Source organism: Lolium perenne, chromosome 1 (genome assembly GCF_019359855.2).
Source record: "Lolium perenne isolate Kyuss_39 chromosome 1, Kyuss_2.0, whole genome shotgun sequence".
In the NCBI taxonomy this organism is placed as follows: Eukaryota; Viridiplantae; Streptophyta; class Magnoliopsida; order Poales; family Poaceae; genus Lolium; species Lolium perenne.
In genome coordinates this window covers 51,219,380-51,245,978 of record NC_067244.2, presented here as the reverse complement: position 1 = coordinate 51,245,978, position 26,599 = coordinate 51,219,380, and the positions used below count along the sequence as shown (strand labels likewise).

Sequence of the window (26,599 nt, the reverse complement as noted above, 5' to 3'; positions counted from 1 at the left end):
GTACAATCTTAGTGGTAATAACTTTCCAGTAATGATTTTTCTTATTTTGATCCCTGGATCTGTTTTTCTATGAATAGTAGCCTGTTACTAATTGTTTATTTACTCTAGCTCTAGCATTATGTAAATGTTTGATTCAATTCTTCTCTAAGATGGTAAAGTTCTATTTCTCGCTTTGTAGATGTGCAGCCGCAGCTTGGAATGTTGCATTTGGGTGGCGGAAGATTCCTATAAGCAGTGTCAACGACCAACACTGGTGCATTATAATTCAGTGGTTAATCCTAGGTGAATGCAGAATGCCTACTCTATTTTATTACTTTGGCAGATTTCTATACATAAGGATTGCATTAGTTCTTCCAGAAAATAATTTATTACTGTTGTAGCTTGGTTTTATTATGCTTAGCTGCAGGTGAGTGGTGAATTCAGTTTTCTGTAAATAGCTTTGCAATCTGACACGGCTTTAAAGTTTATGGTAAACAAACAACATTCGTGGAAACCTGATGATAGGAGCACACATGTTTCTATGACAACTAATCAATACAGTATAGCAGAGTAGTCTATTGAAAAAAAAGCTGCAGGCATAAGAAGAAATTTGTCTAACGGGTCTCTTTTTGCTAGGCTGTATTGCTTCTTCTGGAATTTAGTCTTTATCTTTATAATGTATAATATGAGCCTGACTATTTTCTAATATGACCGTGTCCTCTGTGTTGCTAATATGAGATTGTCCTCTATTTCACAGCCTGATGATTTGCGAATTTGAGTTTGTACTTTGTTTCACAGCCTGAAGATTTGCTAGGATTGTCTGTTCGCCTGTCCTTGCTGTGCTCCGCTTTCTTGTACTGCGAATGTTTGCTTTCTTTTGGCTCTGTAGTCTGTATATGGAAATAAATACATTCTTGCTTCAGTTCCCTGCGCCTCGCTTAACACTGTTGCATATCATTTTATGCACAAAGTTATGGTGATTTGAAAAAAATTGGTTTATTTATTTCAAGTGTTCTAAATTACTCATTAATCCGATATAAATTAAGGCCGCAAAGGGGGTCATCCAATGACTATGAACTAAGGGTGATATGTAATTTTTTGGTGTTTATTCTTCTACGAGCTACCAACCAACCATATATGTTGCAAGCTGATAAGGTGCCTTTTTAGGTTATGAGAAGTGATTATCTTTGTGCCTCCATGGTGAGCAGCACCGGCTGCATCTGGCCGCCAGCGCATCTTTGGAAATTTAGAATGATAAAAGGAATTGGTCAAACTACAGAAATTGTGACCCTGATGAGCGCCTGACCACCGTTGGTTCAGCGTTCTTCTCTGCCCATGGAGTTTCCTGTCGTGCATGCGTACGGTTGAGGTTGGTTTCTTCTCTCCTCTCTTTCACACTGGCTTACTGTGTTCGTTGCCCTCCATGCCCTGTTCTTGTTAATTGGTTTGCCTAATTTTCCTTTTCTTCTTTGCATCCAGGTCTAGGATGTTCGTCCACATCTTCTACGCTAATCTTTGCATGCTTCATCATGAGTTCTTGTCCATTGTGCTAATGGTGATTATCCACTGCATTTAATAGCCCGCCGTGCTGTTGAAGCTTTTCTAAATCTGATTAAGTGATTATATCTAGCCTTACAAAGATTTAAAGAGGATGCACACATATTCGGAGCCAGGGTAGCAAATCTGCACGTCCAATCTACATTCTATAATTTTGATAATGCATTTACCTTTCTTGGTCGCTTTAACACAATTCAAATTTTCATGTTATAGCAACAGTACATTAGTTGGGCCATTTGCAGCGTGTTATACTCTGTACAGTTCTTCTATGTGCAGATTACTGCCTCATATTGCTTCAAACTTCTGCATAGGTACCTAGATGTTTATTTCCTTTGCTCCAACTGGATTTTATCATATTAAAGTACTACATAATTGGCTGCAGGGTTTTGTTGACGGAGCTCACTGAAAATATTTGTTCTCACCTGCAGCAAGGCCTATCAAATATTTTTCAAAAGAAAAAGCAACTGCCTTTCAGTTAAACTAGGAATCATTTAATAATTGGAGGCTTTCATCTACATATGTCGACGTAAGGGGTTAGAAGAAGCAGGTAATGGATTTTACTGTGTATTATGATGCCCCCTCTATTTAGTGGTAGATATAATGTACTTAAACAGAGTGAAGTGTGTAATGTTTCTTTCCATGTATGCTTTTGCTTTAGGATGTTTAATGCACATGGGGCTCAACCACTTATTGCATGTAATACTTTGCCAGAGAAAGGATAGTGTGACAATTAGTATTGCTTTCTAGCTATTGTATAGGTATCGTTCTTTTTAAATTTCAGAGTGACAACCATTCATGTTTTATTTATGGCCACAAGTAAATTATTTGATTAGTACTAGCTATTGTGCAGCTTTTTTGTGTGGTTATATCTGTAATGCACTAATGCTTTTTTTTGTTTGGTTGTCTTGATTTATCCGGATTGGGGATTTGGAGCAATTAGGACATCTTGGACACTGAATGAATTTATATCGTGTTCATCTCCTGTCGCCATCCTTTCTTGCTTGATGTTCCATTTTTAGTGCATGCCATATGTCCGATAAAATGTCTGGGAGAAGCACCATTAGCATGGTTGATCTATGTTCCTAATGCATGGGTGTCCAAGATTATGTTCCTAAGCAAGATGAGTTGTTCCTGTTTGTGCCTGCTTAGTGAAAACTGTATGCCGCTCATGTAGTTTGACAGTGTGAGCAAAATCTTTTAATACAATACAAATTTGCACTTCAAAATTACTAAACCGAGTTGCATGGCTAAAACCTGAAAGAGCCTGTGCGTAAAATGGGGTGTTCTAGAGCTGTATTTTAGATCCTTATAATATAGATGTTCAATTGTAGCATATGGTTTAGCTTCTTCATACAAGTCTGAGCATGCTCAGGTCGCAGCGACTTGATGCACATAAGGAAACCGATTCGAAGTGCATTAAGATAGTGTGATGCCTTCGCAATCTAAGAATGATGTTTGTTCGTAGCTAACAAGGAAACACAACAGAGAAGAGAATGAGGTAGCTGGATCAAATGATTGGATGATGAGCCCAGTAAATAGTCGAATTCCTAAAACAACTTCAAGAAAAATTTCTAAAATGTCCACCAAGCCTGAAACCACAAAAGGCTAGAAATTGTGTCATCGGATCCATTTGTTTGTCGGTGAGTGGTGCATATTCAGCTAGAAGCTAGCCATGCACCTCTTTCCGTGATGAGTGCCATCTCCTTTCACTGAGCAAAGCCAAGGGTGGCACCTTTTGCGACTCCATATTTCTCCAGGTTAATCCTACTTTACAACCATATATCTAAAATCTTTAGATTTTTTTAAAAAAAAATTGGACGTGTTGTCATACTGGTTTTGTTGATTGCTATTACTAAACTGATTGATTGCACCAATAAGCATTGTAGTTTTAGGATGACCTGTTCAAGCAGAAGGTGCAGTGTTCTTTTTCGGGTCTACATTCCTGCTGTATATACTGCACTTCGGATTTGTGTATTGGTTTTTTGTGTACTGATATTTCCTCACTTGATTCAGTTCAGCCTCCCTATGTATCGTGCTATGTGGTTGTTTTCTGCTTTCCTTTTTTTACTTCCCTCTCTAATATATTTCCTCCCAATTACCTAATTAAGCCTTCCATGTGCATTTCTAAATTTCCCTTGCAAATAAAAATTTCCACATGCATTTGTAAGTTCCTTCTCCATGCTCTATTTACATACCCTGTATTTATTTTAGAAGGACCCATTCACTTGAGATTTACATCGCCACGCTACTGAAAACTATGCATTGAGTTCTTCTTTTCAGTTTTCACTTGTGTATTTTGTTTTAAAATTGTTTACTTCTTGCAGTAATATTATTGCTGTATTTTGCTCAGAGTATATCATTATTGTGGCACACAATGGCTATTTTGAATGGCATTCATTCGGTTACTGTTTTCAAGATATCTTTAGTATAGGGAATACACATAGTTAAAATTTGATAAGTTCGTACTCTATATAACCTTCATTAGTCAATATATGGTTCAGATGTGCGCCAAGGGCATTGTCATTTCCCATTACATAATTGTTGTAGGTTTTCTGCTAATTATACAAATAGCTAGAGATAATAATTGCAAGTTAGTCTACCTTGTATGTCTTTTATCATAAATCATGGCACGACTTGGACTTAATCAGCATACTGATGTTTTCCCTAAAGTGTTCCTAGATTCTCTGCCCAAGTGGTTTTCCTTCGGTCGTGATAAACGGTCCCTGTGTTTGTGGACCCATAGGTTTATGATCTACAGATTGACTTGACATGTTTTTTCTTTTCTACTTATTGGTGTTTTTTATCCTACTATCACGATTTATGAAGTTTGAAGTAGTAAAACATAAAATATTTTTGTTCCTGGCTTCCTGTAGCTTAGCAATCATACTGGCTACATAGCTCACATAAAATGTTTGTGAGCCTACGTAGGTCAAGTTTCCTATCCTACGGAATTAACATTTCATTTTCCCCCTTTTTTCTTGTATCTGGTTAATTTTTGATTAGCTCAAAAGATGCAGGTCTGAGAGAAGAGACCAGTCTTCCAGCGGCTGGAGAGTGAAGAAATTATTCATGACAGTGAATCGAGCTGCCTATCTGCAGCAGGCTGCCTAAGAGGTAAAAAGGCAGCAAAAAAAGAGGAAAAAGTTATAGTAGCTTCAGTAGCAGTTCCTCTTCTCACTTCCACAAGGTCGCATTTACCTTGGGACAGGCTGCAAATATGGATCAAAAGGAGCTCCTTGACATAGAATGGGGCGCCACTCGTGCCTAGAATGAGTGATATATTTATGTATGTGACTAAGGTGCCAGCTTTTGATTCTATCTATGATGAATATTGCTATTGTTGACTTCCTGATCACCTATTTCACTTACTGATTATCCTCTGCTATATATGAGTTATTTTTCTATAGGTGCCTTTGCGTTTTATTTTTTGCTGATTATCAACATGTATTCACTTACTGATTATTACCATTATTTTCTGTAAGCTCATCGTATGTGAATATTTTATTGCTTTGGATCTCATGATAAACTTTGGTTTTGTTCATTTGTAGCATATGGCTTCAGTTCTGCCCTGGGTCCGGCCTTTTCTGAACATGTCAAAGTTTCTGAATATTTGTATGTAGAGGCAGCGTCATATTTGATGTGTGTATAGCAAGTAAAGACATGAAAAGGCACCAGAAAAATATATTTAAGCACGGCAATTAATTAATTGTTACACTACCATCCTATAGGTTAGTATCCTTTGGCATATTAATACGTTTTCGTTTGCACTGATTTAGACGTTTCTTGCTTTGGAAACACATGCTCAGTGCCTTATGTACGGATTTTGCTATTTGCGCGATAGCGCAACGGGTCATCTAGTATCATAAAGCCTGATCGACCTTCCTGTCCATCAGGCAAACTGAAACATGAGTGTAACCACCTCTTCCTTCTGCTCCAGCTGCCATAGCCTTTTTTTCGTTTCTGTAAGATCAAGATCGAGAAAGTCTCACATGAAAAGATCCAGGGAAAAGAAGGTGAAGAATCAGATCTAGAAGTAAAAACAAAGAAGAAAAAGGACAAGCCGGTCCTGCAGTAAAACTTACTTCAATTTGGAGATTCCAGTCAGTCCAAGGTGTGCTCCTGAAACTCCATGTCACGCGAAAACGTGAATTTTGTTCACAGATTGCAAAACTGGATTGAGGACTGGAGTACACCTGCTTTTCTATACTCCTGTTTAACTGCACATACCTAGAACACACTACATGCAACTTACTACCAGCATCCAACAAAAAATAAGTGCAAAATCTGAAATAAAAGCACAATGAAACCCACTCTTTGAGACTAATCGAGATAGTAAAGCCCAACAATAATATGAAAAACCAAGCTAACTAGCATTTACGAATGGAAACAATCAGCAAGTTCGTCTAATTTTTTTGCCCCGCATATGTAAGTTCCCCTATGAGCCACACTTCATTAACAAACTTCCCTCATCTTCTTAAAAATGAGAGAAGAATACACCATGTGTGTGGGTAAATAAAACCTACAGGATAAGAGTGTGGAAAAACTCTTCTGTTGTGTTTGGATGCACAGAATTTGGTCTTGGAATTGAATTGGACAAAGATTCCAAATCCATGATGGAAATGAATTGGACTAAAATTCCAAATCTGTTGTTTGGGTGTGCTTAGAATTTGCCTTTGGAATCAAATGGTGGTACAAATTCCTAATCATGTTTGGACTGCAGTATTGAAATGAATTTGTGGTATTCTTTTTGGGTCAACGCAAGGGAAGGGAGGGGCCGGAGGTGGAGTGCAGGCGGAGCCGCCGGTGAGCCCGTGGCCGGCGGTGGAGTGCGGGAGGGGCCGTCGGTGGCCGGAGAGAAGGGTGACGGGGGATGGCCAGGGGAGTGGCCGCCGTTTCCCTACCGCTGACGCGCCGCCGTTCCCCTCCCGCCTCCCTCTGTGATTTAGGGTTCGGTGGGTGCTCGCGTATGGGGATGAAAAGGGTGGCGGGCTGACGCATCTGGGGAAGACGGCGGTAGGCTGTCGATTCAGGGGGAGAAGATGGCGGCGGGAGGTCCCGTCCGGTGGAGAAGACGGCGTGTGAGGAGGGGGCAACGCTGCGGCGGGGTGGGGGCACGCGGAGGCAGGGGCACACGACGGCTGGGCACATGGCGGCGGGGAGCGCGGCGATGGGCACACGGCGGCAGGGCAGCGCGGTGAGCGAGGCACACAGCGAGGGGGAACAAGGAAGGAGACGCGAGCGAAGAGTTACGCTCGTTTCCGAGCGATTCCGAGCAGGAGAGCTCGAAAAGTTGGGACGGCTCTTTGCACAGGACGATTCCGCGCTCGGAAGTTTGGTAGGTTTCCAAGCGAGGATTCCAAGGGCAGCCCAAACGGCGGAATTCGTGGAAATGGCCCAAATTCCAATTCTATGCCCCAATTCAGTGCAACCAAACACAGCATTCCAGAAAATTAAACTGATAATACTGAACCAAGTTACACTTACCAGGTTTGGTAGTGGCTGCAGGTTTGGGAGCTGCTGCAATTTCCGTTGCGGGCCAAGCTGTTGCTATGGGTTTACCGCTAAGTAACTTCCTGTTGTTAAATAATAATCTTAAGATGCCAAACTGAGGCAAGCACTAATAAAAAAATCATGACAAAGAGCATCAAGTATGCACCACAAATATCCTGGCTAGACTACCTGAGAGAAATTGTCTACTATGCACCACGCACTTCCTCTTGCCACAAGTGGCGGAGCCACTTCCTAGCGAATCAGGTTCAGCCGGGAACTTCCACTAGAAGGGCAACAAAATTCAATGGACTTGCTGATGGTTCCCATACTAGAAGTGCATATAAACCCATAGGAAGACAGAGGACATAAGTAGGGCACCAAGAAGGGAGGGATGACTGAACATAGGACCAAAAGAAAGAGGACATAACATATATTGAAGGACAAAATGGAGATAGTAACCGATGATCGAGGAAATATGACAGACTGAAGAATAGAAGGACTGAAAGACAAGACAATGCGTATAGGCTCACCGAATCTATGAAGTCTTCCAATTTCAGGACTGAACAACAAACTTAACAATTAAAGACTAAAGAAGGTTGAATAAACAAATGACTGAATAATTCAAAATTGAATGGCTGAAGAGAGAGAAAATAAGAATGAAGAAACATACACTGTGTACAGATGACTGATTACTGGGGTCTGAAGAAAAATCAATACACTTCCATGAGTTAGATAGACAGAGAGAATGAAGTAAGAAATGCAAGTGAATGAAGCAATCAAGAAAAGATGCTTCAAATGCATTTACATATGCTATATAATGAAGAAAGATAGACTAAGGGACTAAAGAATAATTTAATGAAAAAAAGGAATGAATGAAACTTTGACAACATAGAGAAAGATAACTAAAGAACTAATGACATGGATAAAGGATGACTGAAGAAAGAAGGACTAGCACCTGAGGGAATGAAGAAAATAAAAAAAATGAATTAAGAAAGAAAGAATGAACTAAGAAAGAAACTGACGAAGAGCATCTGAACTCTGAAATCAACAATTTTTGAAAACTAAACTGAATGAAGAACTGAAGTAGTGAAAAACATAAGAACTGAACCAAGATACTTAAGAATCCTGATAAATACAAAGAATTTAAAAACAGAAAATGAAAGAAGTAACGAAAAAGTGAAATACTGAAAGTCAAATAAAATAGACTGGAGAATTCAGATGCTTAAGAAATACACTAAGAAACGAGTTACTGAGTGACTATAAAAAAAAGGGAAAATTTGCTACAGGACACCGTTGTTTTTTGGCATTTGCTGAAACACACCGCTCGATTGTGTCTTTGCTAGGTACCATTACAATTTCGTGGCACATTTGCCAAAACATACCACATGGCTAAAAAAGGAAAGTTTTGCACTTTGTCTTCAAAACCAATCATCACACGCAAAAGTGCAAAACTTACCTTTTTTGGGCTGGTGGTGTGTTTTGGCAAATATGTCACAAAATTGTAATGGTACCTAGCAAATGTTAGAACTGGCCCGATCTAGCGACGAAGTCCGCCGTGTACTTTCCGGCAAGACAGACGCGTAGAGTATGTAGCGAAGCTGGCTTGATTCCGGCAAGACGCGCAAGTGCTAGCTGGTGGCAAGATACGTACGTATAAGCTAGTTGATCTAGATTGCTTTCCTAGATAGCTAGCTTCAGGTACGTATCAACACACCAGCGAACGATCGATACTTGTGACGATTTCTGTCTCGTCGGAACACACACGCAAAGACACGATTGTTGGATTGCTAGAGGCCCGTGTCGAGCCTCTCGTAACACCTCTTTCTTTCTTTTCTCTTGGTACAGATTACAGGGGGTTACAGGTGTATATATAGTAGTCATTGTGTAGCTAACCTAGTAGAATTAGGACTCCTAATCCTACACAAACTGGACAACACAAGACCTACTCGTATACACGGACGTATACCACTCGTATACGACAATGCGCACGATGCCGTATTGGCATCGACGTGCTTAATTCCAACAGCAAAGACACAGTCGAGCGGTGTGTTTCAGCAAATACCAAAAAATGACGGTGTCCTGTAGCAAATTTTCCCTAAAAAATAATCTGAAAGGCTCAAGATCGAATGAGAACATGAAAATGCTGAAGTACTGAAATCAGCACTGGATAAATACAAAGAGAGAATGAAATAATGAAGACGAACAAGAGTGAGATGACTGACAGTGAATAACAGAAAGCTGAATACTAATGCTAAAGAACAAATAGGTAACTGGAGAATGAAACACTAAAGAACACTGAGATTAGTGAGCTCTCCCATATATGGTGGACTCGAGATTAGTGAGTTCTTCACTTGTAGGCTTACAAGGTCGGAGGAAGTTCCTTAAAATGAAGATTGAAAGACTGAAGAACATGACTTAGAACGATGAGAAGGCCATAAAAACATAAGAACAAAACATAGAAAAATGAGAAGGACAGAAATAAATGAAGATCGAGAGACTGAAAGAAACGAAGGTTGAAAGACTAAAATATAACAAGACTGAATAGGATGATTTTGAAATCCGATAATGACTGAAATACAACCTGTCGTGTCTACCTGCCTGGCAGCGTCGACGGCGTTGCAGCAGCAAGCCCATGCATCAATGGAGCAGCTCACGTCCACTTTCCCTTCAATTGCAGAAAATACAACACACTAGCATGTTTATATTTTTCTTTCCCAGATTGGCAGATTATTAGCTAGCGATTGGATATTTTCCAAGAAAAATCCCCTGTATCTCCAAATTAGCCTTTAACACTTTAACAGTAGCAGCACACTAGCTAAGACGTGATATTTTTCCTCTTCTTTAAGTTGGCCCGCCCATGTATTTGTTTGCAGCTTCGCCACTGCATACTCATATTACAATGAACGATAAACTCTAATAGAAAACGATGAATGATATCCAGGTTTGTAGACAGCTGAACTCAAAAGCAACTATAGCAATAGAGGATGATAACATATGAGTGATTCTAAAAGCTTCAGGTTGTCTGATATAACATGACCTAAGCAACAAATAGCTGATGGATAGTAGAAAAGTCAAAATTACAACAATCTCAGACTTCAACAGAACCTATCTCAATCAAAAAAATCCATCAATAATATAAAAAGCAGTACCATACATCAGAAACAGTGGCAGAGCCGGCACCTGGCGTGCCCGGGTGGCTGCCGAGGCTCCCACCAGTTTATTTCCTTGACACTGCAGCAGAGAAACTTGATTCAGCTAAGGGTTTGCTTGGGGCAAAAAATGGTTAGCTGCTGCACTTGTAACTTGCCCAGGCATTAAACATGAGCTGGCTCCGCCGCTGATCAGAAATACTCAAAAGTAGACACAAACATAAACCCTAACTAATCCAACATGTGCGCACACTTTCAATCTAACCTGAAATCAACTAAAAGCCTAATATAATCAACAAGCTCGCGCACCTAAATATGAAACCTAAACTAACAGAGAGCCCAACCACCAGCATCAGGAAGAAATAGAGTGGACCAAATGAGGAAGAACTCCTTAACGCCAAAATCCGAGCTCTCTAGCTACATCTTCCGTGCTCCCACAAAAATACGAGCTGGCCCAACCACAAATAATAGAAAATCCAATTCTCAAATCTCACGGCGACAACGCTACGGCGATACCACGCCCAAGCAAAACCATCACGCCTACCAGATAATAGAACGAAATCAGATAACTCAACCAACAGAGGAAGAAGGTCCGATGCATACCCATAACCCGTCGGCGCACATGCTTTTGACGGTCGCGAATCGGCGATCTATTCATCGTACTTCGAGGGGGAATGCGAGTCGCGGCTCTCGCTCCGGCTGCTGGGAGATCAGCGCTCTGCCCGTCGTCGGTCTTCCCAGCTCGCGAATCCCCTCTGCCTCCGACACCGGCCAAGCAGGATACGGCGTCGCCGCAGGCCTCTCCGCCATGGCTTCCACCTCCTCTCCCGAGAGAAACGAGAAAGACGAAGGAAATGAAGTTCGAAAAAAAAAGAACTCAAAGGCTGCTTCGTTGACTCAGCCCACACGGGACGGCCACGCCAAAGAGAAAATGAAAGAAAGAGAGGCTTACGGCGCAGAGATTCGTGAAAGAGATCGGACGGTGAAAGATGTGACTGTGCACCAATTACAAAACAGACAGCTGTTTATTAGGAAAAGTGTTCTTTTTTTGTCGTCCGCTCGGATGCACCAACAAGCAAGCGGTCGCCCGCTAGATGCGTCCAATGAAAATATATAGAGATGATAAAATTTCGTATGTCTCCCGTGGGTCTCGGATCGAAGTCAAATCCACCGTCACTGACGAAGCCTCCAACACTACCGCGCCGCTAGTGAGTAGTGACCATCGCCGCCGGCCACGCGCCTGCCTCTAGCTAGCTCACGGTGGTCGCTCTTGGCATCAGCGGCAGCGGGACTTGAAAGAAGGAGCCCACCGGCAATCGGTGTCAGCGCCCGCGTCGTCGCACTGCTCAAGTCCCCCATGTGTGTGAGCTTCCCGGTGGCACCATCAGCCAAGGCAAGACGAATCCACACATCAGCTTGCTGCTTGCCTCCTCCTCCATACTGCTCACATATATTTCCAATTGTTTTTGACGAATTAATAATTCTTGACAGGAGAAGCCTCAGTTTTGGCGCGTCGGAGCCGATCAGCCGAAGGCCAACATCAGGACGATCCGCCAAAGTGGCCAATTGAGAAGGAGAGGGAAGAGCTGGCTTGATGCGTCAATTTTTTGCCGTAGTTGGAGGCTGCCTGATGCCAAGATCACGGCGTTGCAAAGGGCATCATCGCGCGACTCAGGTCGTTCCCGTGGTGGCTTGCCGCCTCCAGTCTTGGTCCAGCGTGGTGCCGGTAACGGCCACCCATCACTGGTTTGCTATGTCACCGACATCTCGCGGCGGCACGAAGACATCCACGAGACGGACAAAGGCTTGACATCATAACATGACCTATGAATTTTTTGTTTGTTGTGGATGGAATTCGCTCATGGAGAGTTCTAGGCTTCTCGGTCGTGGAGATGAAACCAACTTGTGTCGTATTGTTTCTGCAGGACCACGGTAGCCTACGTTTATGTTTACCGGACACGCTATCACCTGCGTACGTGAAACCAGACGTGATCAAATCCCTCACCGAGACTGTTTACCGATCGGGAGAAGGAAATAGCGGACGAGGGTGCGCTCGGTGGGATCGCGTGGACGATTTTTTGACGGACAGAGCCGATTAAATGAGCGGACGATTAAGATTGTGTGACGTACCAAATCGAACCAAACGACGGAAACATGTTTTTATTATTACTAGCAAAAATGTCCGTGCGTTGCACCGGGAGAAAAAAAATCAATCGCTCCTACAAATCATCCGTGGTGACACTTTTTCCTTTTCTCACAATCGTCTGATATATTTATTAATATGGATTATTATTATAGGTATATATACGAAATATTCTTGTGTGTTGCAACTGGGAGAAAAAAAATTCTAATGGCACACAAAATAAATTATCATCATGACGCAAAACCCAGCAGTTAAAAAAAAGTTCACAGCGTGCTTCGTGGACATGCGTGCCACCACTTTCTACTCCGTTGGTATTCATCGTGTAGGTACCCTTACATCAGCTTCCTCAAGTTATTTTATGAGAGAGCTCCTTAGATGAAACTTATCCAAGGGTATTATGAAGATAATATCATTGCCAAACTATGCAATACCAAGATGCTGAATATAACTGAATTTTAGCAGGTAAACTTGAGTATGAAAAGTTGTGAGCATCAAAGGTACAAAATTCACTATATAGAAATTAAATTTCGTTTTGCTGTTCTCACCTTGGGTTAGCTATATGTTCTTCAAGCAGTAGCTATAGCTAGCTAGCAGACCGCATTGGCATCGATGAACATCCTCAAATTCTTACAGTAGCTGAATGTTTTTTCTTTACTTCTCTTGAGAACTAACATTCTCACGGTTCTCTGAATCCATCCTGAATTCTTGGAACATCCTCCAAGAGTGAGACATTAACATTTGCATGTCAATTGGAACAACCAGTGTGTATTCTATTTTGGGCGAATATTATTAACCATATGAGCCCAGGGACATGTACCCCCATGTGCTTGGACCAGTTGTTGGCTGCATGCATAACCTACTCACCTGACCTATACAGACCTGCTTGAAAATATCCGCATGCATCTGAATCAGCAAGTATGTCATAAATATGCTACGCCTTCTTGATTCTGAACCTGCACGGAAGAGCAAGAACAATAATAAAGCCCACTGCTGGCTATATACACATGCCATGTCACTTAGAGCAAACACAAATATACATCAGTACAATAGAACTAGCTATTAGGTTGGCTCTACCGATTATTTAATTAATTAATGCACCGCATGCCGGTCGTTGCATGCAAGACCCAGGCGGCCTGGTACAGCCAGCTCTATAGCCCGTGTCAGGCTGCATGCAAGCGGTAGCTTCTCTTTTTTCGCGCTGTAGCTCGGCGACTGCTGAAGCGTCCGCTCTCTTCTCTCTCCTCGTTTCTCTCTCTTCCAGCTAAGATTTTGCTAATGTGGACAAACTTATAGCCTGCTGAGTAGGATCTATTGTACTTGCTCTAAGAGATTGATAGCCTAAGAAAACACTACCCCTGAAGCAGCGACATGTCCTGTCTGAACACCCGATGCCAGCCTCGCGCCACTGCAGGTGATGCGGCCAGCCTCACAGGCACACCATGATCGATGGTTGTCGCAGTGGGCGGGTGTGCACCGAGGCGTGCATGCTGCCTATGGCCAGGGATCATCGGCTTATGAACATTCGATGGCTACTGTCACAGCAGTGATGGTGTTCTAGGATGTGATGCTCTTCTTGTGGCAGCTGGGTTTCTTCTCCGAGTGGCCGCCAGGCCATCGACGGTCCAAACCTGCGAGTCGGTGATACGTCCAATTTGCATCACTATTTTATATCATAATTTGCTGTTATTCATTGATATATTTCATATTGGGACACAATACTTATGTTATTTCATCTATTTTGCATGTTTCATCATTATTGGAGGATCAAGCACCGGAGCCAGGATTCTGCTGGAAAAAGCACCGTCAGAACGCAATATTTCGGAAGATCAATTGTGGGAGGAAATTATACCAAAAATCCTATTTTTCAAGATGACGGAGGAAGCCAGAAGGAAGGGCCAGGAGGACCAGGGTGGGCCCACACCCTAGGGCGGCGCGGCCCATGCCCTGGCCGCGCCGCCATGTGGTCTGGGGGGCCCACGACCCCTTTCGCCTCCTTTTCTTCGCGAAATCCTTCGTCCCGAAAACCTAAGCCACAGGGGGTACCTCGCGAAGAGTTACAGCCGCCTCTGCGGGGCGGAGAACACCAGAGAGAAAAGAGCTCTCCGGCGGGCAGGAATCCGCCGGGGAAATTCCCTCCGGGAGGGGGAAATCGACGCCATCGTCACCGTCATCGAGCTGGACATCATCGCCATCACCATCATCATCATCTTCACCATCATCACCGCCGTCATCACCGCTGGACACCGTCACCGCCGTAGCAATTTGGGTTTGATCTTGATTGTTTGATAGGGGAAACTCTCCCGGTATCGATCTCTACTTGTTGTTGATGCTATTGAGTGAAACCATTGAACCAAATTTATGTTCAGATTGTTATTCATCATCATATCACCTCTGATCATGTTCCGTATGATGTCTAGTGAGTAGTTCGTTTAGTTCTTGAGGACATGGGTGAAGTCTAAATGCTAGTAGTGAACTATGGTTGAGTAATATTCAATGGTGTGATATTTAAGTTGTGGTGTTATTCTTCTAGTGGTGTCATGTGAACGTCGACTACATGACACTTCACCATTTATGGGCCTAGGGGAATGCATCTTGTATTCGTTTGCTAATTGCGGGGTTGCCGGAGTGACAGAAACCTAAACCCCCGTTGGTATATCGATGCAGGAGGGATCGCAGGATCTCAGAGTTTAAGGCTGTGGTTAGATTTATTCTTAATTACTTTCTTGTAGTTGCGGATGCTTGCAAGGGGTATAATCACAAGTATGTATTAGTCCTAGGAAGGGCGGTACATTAGCATAGGTTCACCCACACAACACTTATCATAACAATGAAGATTATTTAGCCGTATGTAGCGAAAGCACTAGACTAAAATCCCGTGTGTCCTCGAGAACGTTTGGTCATTATAAGTAAACAAACCGGCTTGTCCTTTGTGCTAAAAAGGATTGAGCCACTCGCTGCAATTATTACTCTCGCACTTTACTTACTCGTACTTTATTCAACTGTTACATCAAAACCCCCTGAATACTTGTCTGTGAGCATTTACAGTGAATCCTTCATCAAAACTGCTTGTCAACACCTTCTGCTCCTCATTGGGATCGACATTCTTACTTATCGAAGATACTACGATACACCCCCTATACTTGTGGGTCATCAAGACTATTTTCTGGCGCCGTTGCCGGGGAGTGAAGCGCTATTGGTAAGTGGAATTGGTAAGGAAAACCTTTCACAGTTGTGCTGATTTTATTTCTCGCCGCTGCCATAAGTCATTATGGAGAGATCTTCTCTTCAATTTCTATTTGGGAAATCTACTACTACTGCAACGGTAGTGGATGAGGCGCCAGGTGAGGAAGTGATACCATATAAAATACCTATGAAAATTATTGAACGTGTTATGGATAACCGCTATGAAGGGGATGGAACTGTCCATCCCGGTGATCATTTACTGTTTTTGCATGAATTATGCGGGTTATTCAAATGTGCAGGTATTGCTATGGATGAAGTGAGGAAGAAACTATTCTCTTTATCGCTGTCTGGTAAAGCGGCGCATTGGTATAAATTACTGGATAATGGGGATTCTCTTGAATGGAATGATATTGTGCCCCGGTTTTATTCTAAGTTCTATCCTCCAAGTGAAATTCACAAGGATCGGAATCGCATATATAATTTTTGGCCTCATGATGGAGAGAGTATTGCCCAAGCTTGGGGGAGATTGAAGTCTTTAATGCTCAAATGCCCCATTCATGAGCTTCCTGGTAATGTTATTATTGATAATTTCTATGCAAGACTTTCTTTTCAAGACAAGACCTTGCTGGATACTTCTTGTTCCTGGATCATTTACACGCAACAAAGAAGAGTTTAAAAGGGACCTTCTTGATCGAATCCAAGAAAATACCAAGGATGGGAGAACGACAAGGATAGAGAATCAGGTATAATTTATGATTATAAATGCATTGAAGCTTTTATGGATAATTTGATAAATTTCGTAATATGAGTGCTATATATGGTCTTGATTCTCAAGTTGCTGCAAATCTTTATAAAGCTTTTGCATCTCATTATGAATTGCCAAAGAAGAATTTTGATAAGTATCATGAACCGTATAAAGATAAAATTGATTCATCTATTAATAAATGCGCTGTAGTTGAAACTGCTGATCATGTTATTCCTGAAGCTTATATTGAAAAAACTCCTTTCCCTGCTAAAATGAAGGAGTACTCTGTTATAAATAGTGCGGTTCATAAAAGTGAAAAGAAACCTGTAGAACCTGAAGAACAAATAAAAGTTGAACCTGCTGTTGCAATAATTAAAGATCTTGTGACTGAAAATGTGGAGGATGGTCATATTATTTTCTGTGAAGATGCTTCTAATATTGTTTCACATCCTAATAAACCCAAACAAGCTAGTGTTCCTATGCTATCTGTTAGAATTGGTGATCATTGCTATTATGGATTATGTGATATTGGTGCAAGTGTTAGTGCTATTCCTTATGAGCTTTACACGGAGATTATGCACGAAATTGATTCTTGTGAACTTGAAGATATTGATGTGGTTATTCAGCTGGCTAATAGAGAAACTATTTCTCCAATTGGTATTGTTCGAGATGTGGAAGTTTTATGCGGTAAGATTAAATATCCTGCTGACTTTTTGGTACTTGGTTCGCTAGTGATTATTGTCCTATTATTTTTGGTAGACCTTTTCTAAATACTTGTGGAGCTATTATAGATTGCAAGAAAGAGAAAATTTTGACTAAATTTGCTGGTGAATCTTATGAGTTTAACTTCTCTAAATTTACTAAAACTCCTTATAAAGCTGATTTGCCTAGTAATGATTTTAAAATGGAACAGTGTGCATCTATCGTTCTTGTTCCTAACAATCCTTTGCAGCAACATTTGGAGGATAGCGAGAGTGAAGTTTTTAGGAAAGAAAGAGATGAGCTTGAGGAAATTTTTCTTCGCCAACCTATTCTCAAGCATGATTTACCGGTGGAAGATTTGGGTACAACACCGCCACCAAAGGAAGATCCTGTTTTTGATTTAAAGCCTTTGCCTGATAATCTTAAATATGCTCATATCGATGATAAGAAAATATATCCTGTTATTATTAGTTCTAAGCTTTCAGGGATTGAGGAAGAAAGGTTATTGGAAATATTGAAGAAGCACCGAGGAGCTATTGGCTACACTCTTGATGATTTGAAAGGGATTTCTCCTTCTATTTGCCAACATGCTATTAATATGGAAGATGATGCAAAGCCTGTTGTTGAACATCAGCGTCGTCTAATTCCGAAGATGAAGGAAGTGGTAAGGAATGAGGTATTACGACTTCTTGAAGCTGGTATTATATATCCTATTGCTGATAGTAGATGGGTTAGTCCTGTGCACTGCGTTCCCAAGAAAGGAGGTATGACTGTTGTGCCTAATGATAATGATGAGCTCATCCCTCAAAGAGTAGTTGTAGGGTATAGAATGTGCATTGATTTTCGAAAAGTTAATAAAGTTACTAAAAAAGATCATTACCCTTTACCATTTATTGATCAAATGCTAGAAAGATTGTCTAAAAATACTCATTTTTGCTTTCTTGATGGTTATTCTGGATTTTCACAAATTGCTGTTAAAGCTAAAGATCAAGAGAAAACCACCTTTACCTGTCCCCAAAAGAAGCCTGGTGACCGGGTGTATACGTGAGCACGCGGTCTTTACCCGACACGTGTCTAACGTCCGTGTGTTCTGCCGTTTGTTGATGATGAGGTAGGAACGAGTCGTGTGGTCCTAAATAAATCTCTCCCCCCGCTCCATCTCTCCCATCGCCTAGCTAATGTTCCTTTCCTACCGCCGGTGGCCTCTCCCTCGCACTCGTCGCCGGCGGCCTCTCCCTCGCACGCATCGTAGTCCCAGTGGAAATCCAAGCAGAAGCGACTTTGGAAAGAAAAAAAATTGGATCCCGTCCCAACCCAATGCTTATCCTCTCTGCATCGTATCCATCCACTTTGGGAAGAAAAAAATCGGATACAACAATCGGAGTTCGCGACGGACGCGCCGAAGAGCGGCGGGCACGTCCAAATCGAGCTCCAGAACCATCGCCGCGTGTGTGTGCAGCTCCAGGAGCCTTTAGCAGCACCGCGGTCCACGAGGACGGCGCCCCTGACCGTCGCTCCCGCGCCGGCGCCGGAGGAAGCCACGGACAGGCAACCCCTTCCAACCACGGCGCGCACGCGGAGGGCTCGAGGCGGGGCCGCGCCGGCCGGTGCGAGGTGGCGGCGCGAAGTAGGGCGATGAGGATGCGGCGGCTACATCGCCCGAGCAAGGGGCGGCCGGCGGCTAGATGGTGAGAGAGCCGCGCGCCATCGCCTAGCTGCTGTAGACCGGTGTAAGAGCAGGGACGGTGCACGCTACTTGAGCGCCCTACGACCCGGAGGCGAGCAGCTCGAGCTGTCCAGGGACCTCCTCCTTATTCCGATTCGCCCCTTCCGATTCGTGCTGCAAGGCACGCTACTTCTCTGCATCAAGGAAGTGCATCAGAGCAAATTATCAATACTAGTTTCGGCGCGGAGGATGGAATTTGGATATTTTGAGGACAACCTGGGGAATTCACTCGGGTAACAAACACATGCTCCGTCAAATCCCACAATACCACCGAATTGTCACTGAGACCAATCGCGAGCAGCCCATCCACCTGCAACTCGCGAAGGAGCCACCATTAGTGGCAATGGACAATGAAGCTTTGCAGCGTGAAAGCAAGGACTACTAGTAGATGGGAGGGCCAAGCTCTCATTATATTATACCTCCAGGAAGCAGGCGTCGAGCACCCAGTGATCGAACCCCGGGAGCCTATGCTCCAGCTCCAACCGCACGCCTACTGCCCCGCCGTCATCGCCCGCGTCGACGCGGAGCCTGAGAAGCTTCGCCCTCCTCTCGCCGAACACGGCGACAGCGAGCTCGTCGGCGGGGGGCGAGCCGCGGGGCTGGATGTCGTGAACGCGCACGCCGTCAAAGACCTTGAAGGAGGCGAGGAGCCTGGCAGCGTCCACATCGTAGACGGGGGACACTGATTCGATCTAGGGGATGTGGAAGGCGAGGGCACTGTTTCGCTTGTGGGGAAAGGAAGAAGAATAGAGGGGGATTAGAAAAAGGAGGTTTGACGCCGTTTTGGCTCCGTTTGTGAGGCTAGTATCTTAAAGGAGATCCAACGGTAAAGACCGCGTGCTCACGTATACACCCGGTCACTAAATCCACTCTCGTCCTGTCCCTATGGAACTTATGCTTATAGACGCATGCCTTTTGGTTTATGTAATGCTCCTGCTACTTTTCAAAGATGCATGTCTGCTATTTTTCATGGTTTTTGTGAAAGTATTGTAGAGGTATTCATGGATGATTTTTCCGTCTATGGGAATTCTTTTGATAGTTGTTTGCGAAACCTTGATAAAGTTTTGCATAGATGTGAAGAAACTAACCTTGTTCTTAATTGGGAGAAATGCCACTTTATGGTTAATGAAGGAATTGTATTGGGACATAAAATTTCTGAGAGAGGTATTGAAGTTGATAGAGCTAAAGTTGAAGCAATTGAGAAGATGCCCTATCCGAGGGATGTTAAAGGTATTCGTAGTGTTCTTGGTCATGCTGGGTTTTATAGGAGATTTATTAAAGATTTCTCCAAGATTTCAAAGCCTCTTACTAATCTTCTTCAAAAAGATGTACCATTTGTTTTTGATGATGATTGTAAGGAAGCTTTTGAAACTCTTAAGAAAGCCTTAACAACTGCTCCTATAGTTGAACCTCCTGATTGGAACTTACCCTTTGAGATTATGTGTGATGCTAGTGATTTTGCTGTAGGCGCTGTTCTTGGACAGCGAGTAGATAAAAAACTGAATGTTATTCATTATGCTAGTAAAACTCTTGATGCTGCTCAAAGAAATTATGCTACGACTGAAAAAGAATTATTAGCTGTAGTTTTTGCTTGTGATAAATTTAGATCTTATATTGTTGATTCAAAAGTTACTATTCATACTGATCATGCTGCAATTAGATACCTAATGGCAAAGAAAGATGCTAAGCCAAGGCTTATTAGATGGGTACTTCTTTTGCAAGAATTTGATTTACATATTGTAGATAGGAAAGGTGCTGATAATCCTGTTACTGATAATTTGTCTAGATTGGAAAATATTGCTTATGATCCTGTTCCTGTTAATGATAGTTTTCCAAATGAACAATTGGCTGTAATAAAGGTGAGCTCGCGAGACAGTCCTTGGTATGCTGATTATGCTAACTTTATTGTTTCCAAGTACTTGCCTCCAACCTTTTCAGCTCAGCAAAGGAGGAAATTCTTTTATGATTTGAGGCATTATTTCTGGGATGACCCACACTTATATAAAGAAGGAGTGGATGGTATTATGCGAAGATATGTTCCCGAATATGAACAACAGGAAATATTGAGTAAATGTCATGGTAGTGCTTATGGAGGACATCACGCCGGAGAAAGAACCGCGCAAAAGGTTCTACAATCAGGTTTTTATTGGCCAACTCTCTTCAAAGATGCGAGAAAGTTTATTTTATCTTGTGATGAATGCCAAAGGGTTGGTAATATCTCCAGACGCAATGAAATGCCTATGAATTATACTCTTGTTATTGAACCGTTTGATTGTTGGGGATTTGACTTCATGGGACCTTTTCCGTCCTCGGAAGGTAACACTCACATACTTGTTGCTGTTGATTATGTTACTAAATGGGTGGAAGCTATACCTACAAAAAGTGCTGATGGTGAGACCTCTTTAAGAATGCTTTTAGATATTATTTTTCCTAAATTTGGAGTACCTAGATATATTATGACTGATGGAGGTTCTCATTTTATTCATGGAGATTTTAGAAAAACTCTTGCTAAGTATGGTATTAATCATAGAATTGCTTCCGCTTATCATCCTCAAACTAGTGGTCAAGTAGAATTATCAAATAGAGAGATTAAATCTATTTTGGGAAAGACCGTTAATAAAACAAGAAAGAATTGGGCTAGTAAATTGAAGGATGCATTATGGGCTTATAGAACTGCTTATAAAAATCCCATGGGAATGTCACCTTATAAAATGGTTTATGGGAAAGCTTGTCATTTACCTTTAGAACTAGAGCACAAAGCTTATTGGGCTGTTAGAGAATTAAATAAAGATCCTAAACTTGCCGGTGATAAGAGGTTGTTGCAATTGAGTTCTCTAGATGAATGGAGAAGTGAAGCTTATGAAAATGCTAAACTCTTTAAAGAGAAAGTTAAAAAATGGCATGATAGGAGGATTATCAAAAGAGAATTTAATATTGGGGATAAAGTCCTATTGTATCGGTCTCGTCTCAGATTCTTTGCAGGGAAATTACTCTCGAAATGGGAAGGACCGTATGTTGTCGAGGAGGTGTATCGTTCAGGAGCAATCAAAATTAGCTCTCTCCAAGGCAATGCTACGCAAGTGGTGAATGGACAAAGACTCAAGCATTATATCTCAGGTGATTCTTATAATGTTGATGTTGATATTATTCAAGTGGAAACACCGGAAGCTTACATCAAAGGGCAAATTGATAGTCCGCCAGAACTCGACTTTGAATAGGTAACAGTACTGGTAATGAAAAGTACGCAATTTACTTTCCGAACAATATTTTCGCTATTTTTGGAAAATATGAAAAATTACGAGTTCGAAACGGAGTGGAAAGGACGCACGAGGGCGTGGCACCATAGGCCGGCGCGGCCAAGCCTGGGCCCGCGCCGACCTATGGTTTGGCCGCCCCGTTGCCCCTTTCCGACTCTGGTTCGATCTGGTACTTTCCGTTTGTCGTGAAAAATTTTGCTATATAATCCCCCGGACCCCTGGAGGTCCGTATATCGTGTTCTCGACGTGTTTTGTTTCGAGTTGTTTCTGCCAGGATCTATTTTCAGTTTAGAAGCACCATGGCCTCCAACAACAAGGGCAAGGGGCTTTCGGAGGAAGAAGTGAAGGAGGTGCCATCAAGACAAGAGCAGCAAGCCGGAGGGAGCAAGCACATCTTGGTGGGATCTGTTGACACTCGACGTTCTTTTTCTCATAACCTGCAGGGACCTTTACCACCCGCTCTTAGCCTCGACTCCTTCCCCATGTTGGAAGAAGTTCTACGGACTACCGATGAGTTTTGTGATCAATATCGGGCTCTAAGAAGAGAAGTGGAGATACTCCAAGAGGAGAATTGCCGTCTTCGAAGAATGCTGGAATACCACTCGATTCGCATCACAAGGTCGTCGTCGCCAACTTCAGATAACAATGAATCTCTCCGAATCTTAGTGCAGAATTGTCAAGCTGAGAAACTGAAGATGAAGGAGCTTATTAGGAAGCGCGGGAGGAGTTCATCACCACCATCTCCGCAGGAGTAATTCATCATCGGTATTGGCATCCCCTTGGTTTGTTCCAAGCTTGGGGGAGTGCCGCGGTATCACATTATCACTACCTTTTACTTTTATTTGTCAAGTAGTGTCATATCATGAGTAGGGAAGTTATCATATAAGATGGGTTGCAGTTGGAAGTATCTCTCTTTAGTTGGTTATCTATGTATCCCTTGGTGTGAGTTATCGTTATGGAATATTAATGAGAAGTCTTATCATTTACATATTGCACATCTTATTTTAGTTTGCAATCTCTATTATATGATTTACCTTGTTGTTAGTATTGGTATCACTTTGGGAGCATTGAATAAATCTATTTGGTTTTGGCAAACTTAGCATTGGTCAATAGCAACAACACTTTGAGGTTTAAGTAGGAAAGAGAAATACATGTAGATGTTTCATTGTCTTTCTTGTTAGCTTATAGCTTACTATTCTGAAGTTAAGATTGTTTCTGCTTACAAGGAAGATGCATGATTGTTTCTATCATATGTATATTTTTTTGTTTCCCTCGACTCTTATGCTTGCTAATTAACCTTGCTAGCCAAAGACCTGTACTGAGAGGGAATACTTCTCGTGCATCCAAACCTTAACCCAAACCTATGTCATTTGTGTCCACCATACCTACCTACTACATGGTATTTTCTGCCATTCCAAGCAAATACTTCATGTGCTACCTTTAAACAATTCAAAACTTAGTATCTCTTATTTGTGTCAATGTTTCATAGCTCATGAGGAAGTATGCGGTGTTTTATCTTTCAATCTTGTTGGGCAACTTCCACCAATGGACTAGTGGCTTCATCCGCTTATCCAATAATTTTGCAAAAAGAGCTGGCAATGGGATTCCCAGTCCCAAATTAATTAAACTAAATAGACACTCCTCCATGGTATGTGATTGATGGACGGCACCCGAAGGATTCGGTTAGCCATGGCTTGTGTAAGCAAAGGTTGGGGGGAGTGTCATCATCATCATCATAAAGCTAAAATAAAAAGGCACTCCTTCATGGTATGAGATTGTTGGCAGGCACCCGAGGATTCGGTTAGCCATGGTTTGTGAAAGAAAGGTTGGAAGGAGTGCCACACAAAATGAAAATAATATGGGATCCGCTCTTAGGAGGTTGTCTGGCAAGGGGGTTAGAGTACCCGCTACCAGTCGTTGACAACAACAAACACCTCTCAAAATGTTACTTTTATTCTCTTTATATGATTGCAAAACTGAAAAAGCTCTAGCACATGATTTAATCCCTGCTTCCCTCTGCGAAGGGCCTGTCTTTTACTTTATGTTGAGTCAGTAAACCTATTTCCCTCCATCTCAAGCAAGCATTTGAGTAGTTGTGATCAAACCATTATATTGTGATTTGCTACATCATGTCTTTTATTCTTCCTTGTTTAGTACAAGTTTTATCTGAATGAATATAGCTTTGCAAGTTATCAATGATCATGAGAAGACCATTATGATTGAGTATGCAAGTTGTGCCTTATAAACTTTAACATGAGAGCGTTGCTCAATGAGATAAATATAATCTGTTAATTGTTCTCTGACCAAGAACGAAGTTTGCCATCACCAATTATGATTTCTTATGCACCTTTACTTGTGATTACCTTATACTTGTTTCAAGTTGAGTTATAAGAGGTTGTTTACTATAATGTCTTGTGTGAATGAATATGATGCTTCTTGTCCGTATTTTATTTATCGACTCTTCACTCCATAAACATGTGGTCCTGTCTATCGAGTTCAGTTTCGCTTGGGGACAAGCGAAGTCTAAGCTTGGGGGGAGTTGATACGTCCAATTTGCATCACTATTTTATATCATAATTTGCTGTTATTCATTGATATATTTCATATTGGGACACAATACTTATGTTATTTCATCTATTTTGCATGTTTCATCATTATTGGAGGATCAAGCACCGGAGCCAGGATTCTGCTGGAAAAAGCACCGTCAGAACGCAATATTTCGGAAGATCAACTGTGGGAGGAAATTATACCAAAAATCCTATTTTTCAAGATGTCGGAGGAAGCCAGAAGGAAGGGCCAGGAGGACCCAGGGTGGGCCCACACCCTAGGGCGGCGCGGCCCATGCCCTGGCCGCGCCGCCATGTGGTCTGGGGGGCCCACGACCCCTTTCGCCTCCTTTTCTTCGCGAAATCCTTCGTCCCGAAAACCTAAGCCACAGGGGGTACCTCGCGAAGAGTTACAGCCGCCTCTGCGGGGCGGAGAACACCAGAGAGAAAAGAGCTCTCCGGCGGGCAGGAATCCGCCGGGGAAATTCCCTCCGGGAGGGGGAAATCGACGCCATCGTCACCGTCATCGAGCTGGACATCATCGCCATCACCATCATCATCATCTTCACCATCATCACCGCCGTCATCACCGCTGGACACCGTCACCGCCGTAGCAATTTGGGTTTGATCTTGATTGTTTGATAGGGGAAACTCTCCCGGTATCGATCTCTACTTGTTGTTGATGCTATTGAGTGAAACCATTGAACCAAATTTATGTTCAGATTGTTATTCATCATCATATCACCTCTGATCATGTTCCGTATGATGTCTCGTGAGTAGTTCGTTTAGTTCTTGAGGACATGGGTGAAGTCTAAATGCTAGTAGTGTACTATGGTTGAGTAATATTCAATGGTGTGATATTTAAGTTGTGGTGTTATTCTTCTAGTGGTGTCATGTGAACGTCGACTACATGACACTTCACCATTTATGGGCCTAGGGGAATGCATCTTGTATTCGTTTGCTAATTGCGGGGTTGCCGGAGTGACAGAAACCTAAACCCCCGTTGGTATATCGATGCAGGAGGGATCGCAGGATCTCAGAGTTTAAGGCTGTGGTTAGATTTATTCTTAATTACTTTCTTGTAGTTGCGGATGCTTGCAAGGGGTATAATCACAAGTATGTATTAGTCCTAGGAAGGGCGGTACATTAGCATAGGTTCACCCACACAACACTTATCATAACAATGAAGATTATTTAGCCGTATGTAGCGAAAGCACTAGACTAAAATCCCGTGTGTCCTCGAGAACGTTTGGTCATTATAAGTAAACAAACCGGCTTGTCCTTTGTGCTAAAAAGGATTGGGCCACTCGCTGCAATTATTACTCTCGCACTTTACTTACTCGTACTTTATTCAACTGTTACATCAAAACCCCCTGAATACTTGTCTGTGAGCATTTACAGTGAATCCTTCATCGAAACTGCTTGTCAACACCTTCTGCTCCTCGTTGGGATCGACATTCTTACTTATCGAAGATACTACGATACACCCCCTATACTTGTGGGTCATCAGTCGGCCAATCTCGACGATTTCCGCGAGTCGCATGGTGATGGGCTTCACCTCCTCGTCGTCCACCAGCTGAGTCTCGACGCACTGGTCGTTTTGTATATACATTCGCCATCGTCCAGGATGTCGATCGGGATGTGGGTGTAGCCGCATTCCCTGCGCTAGCCCTCTGTCCTGATCTCCGTCAAAACTCTAAGTAATAATCTCGATCGATTAATCGATAGTGCTTAGGGTACACGATTAAGCCGATCGACATGCTCCGAGATGTAAACCGCAAGATCCGGTTTCAATCTGGAGCGGTGCCATGTTGATCTTAAGTAGGCAGAGCAAGAACTCATTGAGTCATTGTTGAGTTGGGGCAGGAATTAGAAATTCTGGGCCTTGGCCGGGAGAAAGCAATCAAAGATTGGGACACATAGATATAGCCTTTGGTACATATATATGTATTGCGATCGATGATCTTTATATACCAATACGAACACGTCCTGAATAGCTATTTGTTGGTACTCGTAGGATCTCTTTCCTTTTATAACACCCATGGGTTCCCTTTTAGATCGATACACATCCGTTACAGATTGGGATTTCCTTCTTTTCCGGATCAATCGGATTCCTTCACGA

At 42.5% G+C, this 26,599-nt stretch overlaps 2 long non-coding RNA genes across 4 annotated transcripts; one reads left to right on the top strand and one right to left on the bottom strand.

Moving 5' to 3' along the window:
• Window positions 1-1,278: 1,278 nt before the first annotated feature.
• LOC127291847 (uncharacterized) lies at window positions 1,279-4,942 on the top strand. 2 transcript variants are annotated; one of them, XR_007844781.2, is made up of 4 exons: window positions 1,279-1,348; window positions 1,459-1,534; window positions 1,919-2,083; window positions 4,554-4,942. It is a non-coding gene; the product is annotated as an uncharacterized lncRNA (long non-coding RNA). The 2 variants fall into 2 exon arrangements; XR_007844776.2 differs by having other exon boundaries at window positions 4,548-4,942.
• A 448-nt stretch (window positions 4,943-5,390) lies between these two features.
• On the bottom strand, window positions 5,391-11,079 carry LOC127291853 (uncharacterized). 2 transcript variants are annotated; one of them, XR_007844789.2, is made up of 5 exons: window positions 10,779-11,079; window positions 7,216-10,257; window positions 7,021-7,109; window positions 5,619-5,763; window positions 5,391-5,496 (listed from the first exon to the last, which is right to left on the bottom strand). It is a non-coding gene; the product is annotated as an uncharacterized lncRNA (long non-coding RNA). The 2 variants fall into 2 exon arrangements; XR_007844787.2 differs by having other exon boundaries at window positions 7,021-10,257.
• Window positions 11,080-26,599: the final 15,520 nt, after the last annotated feature.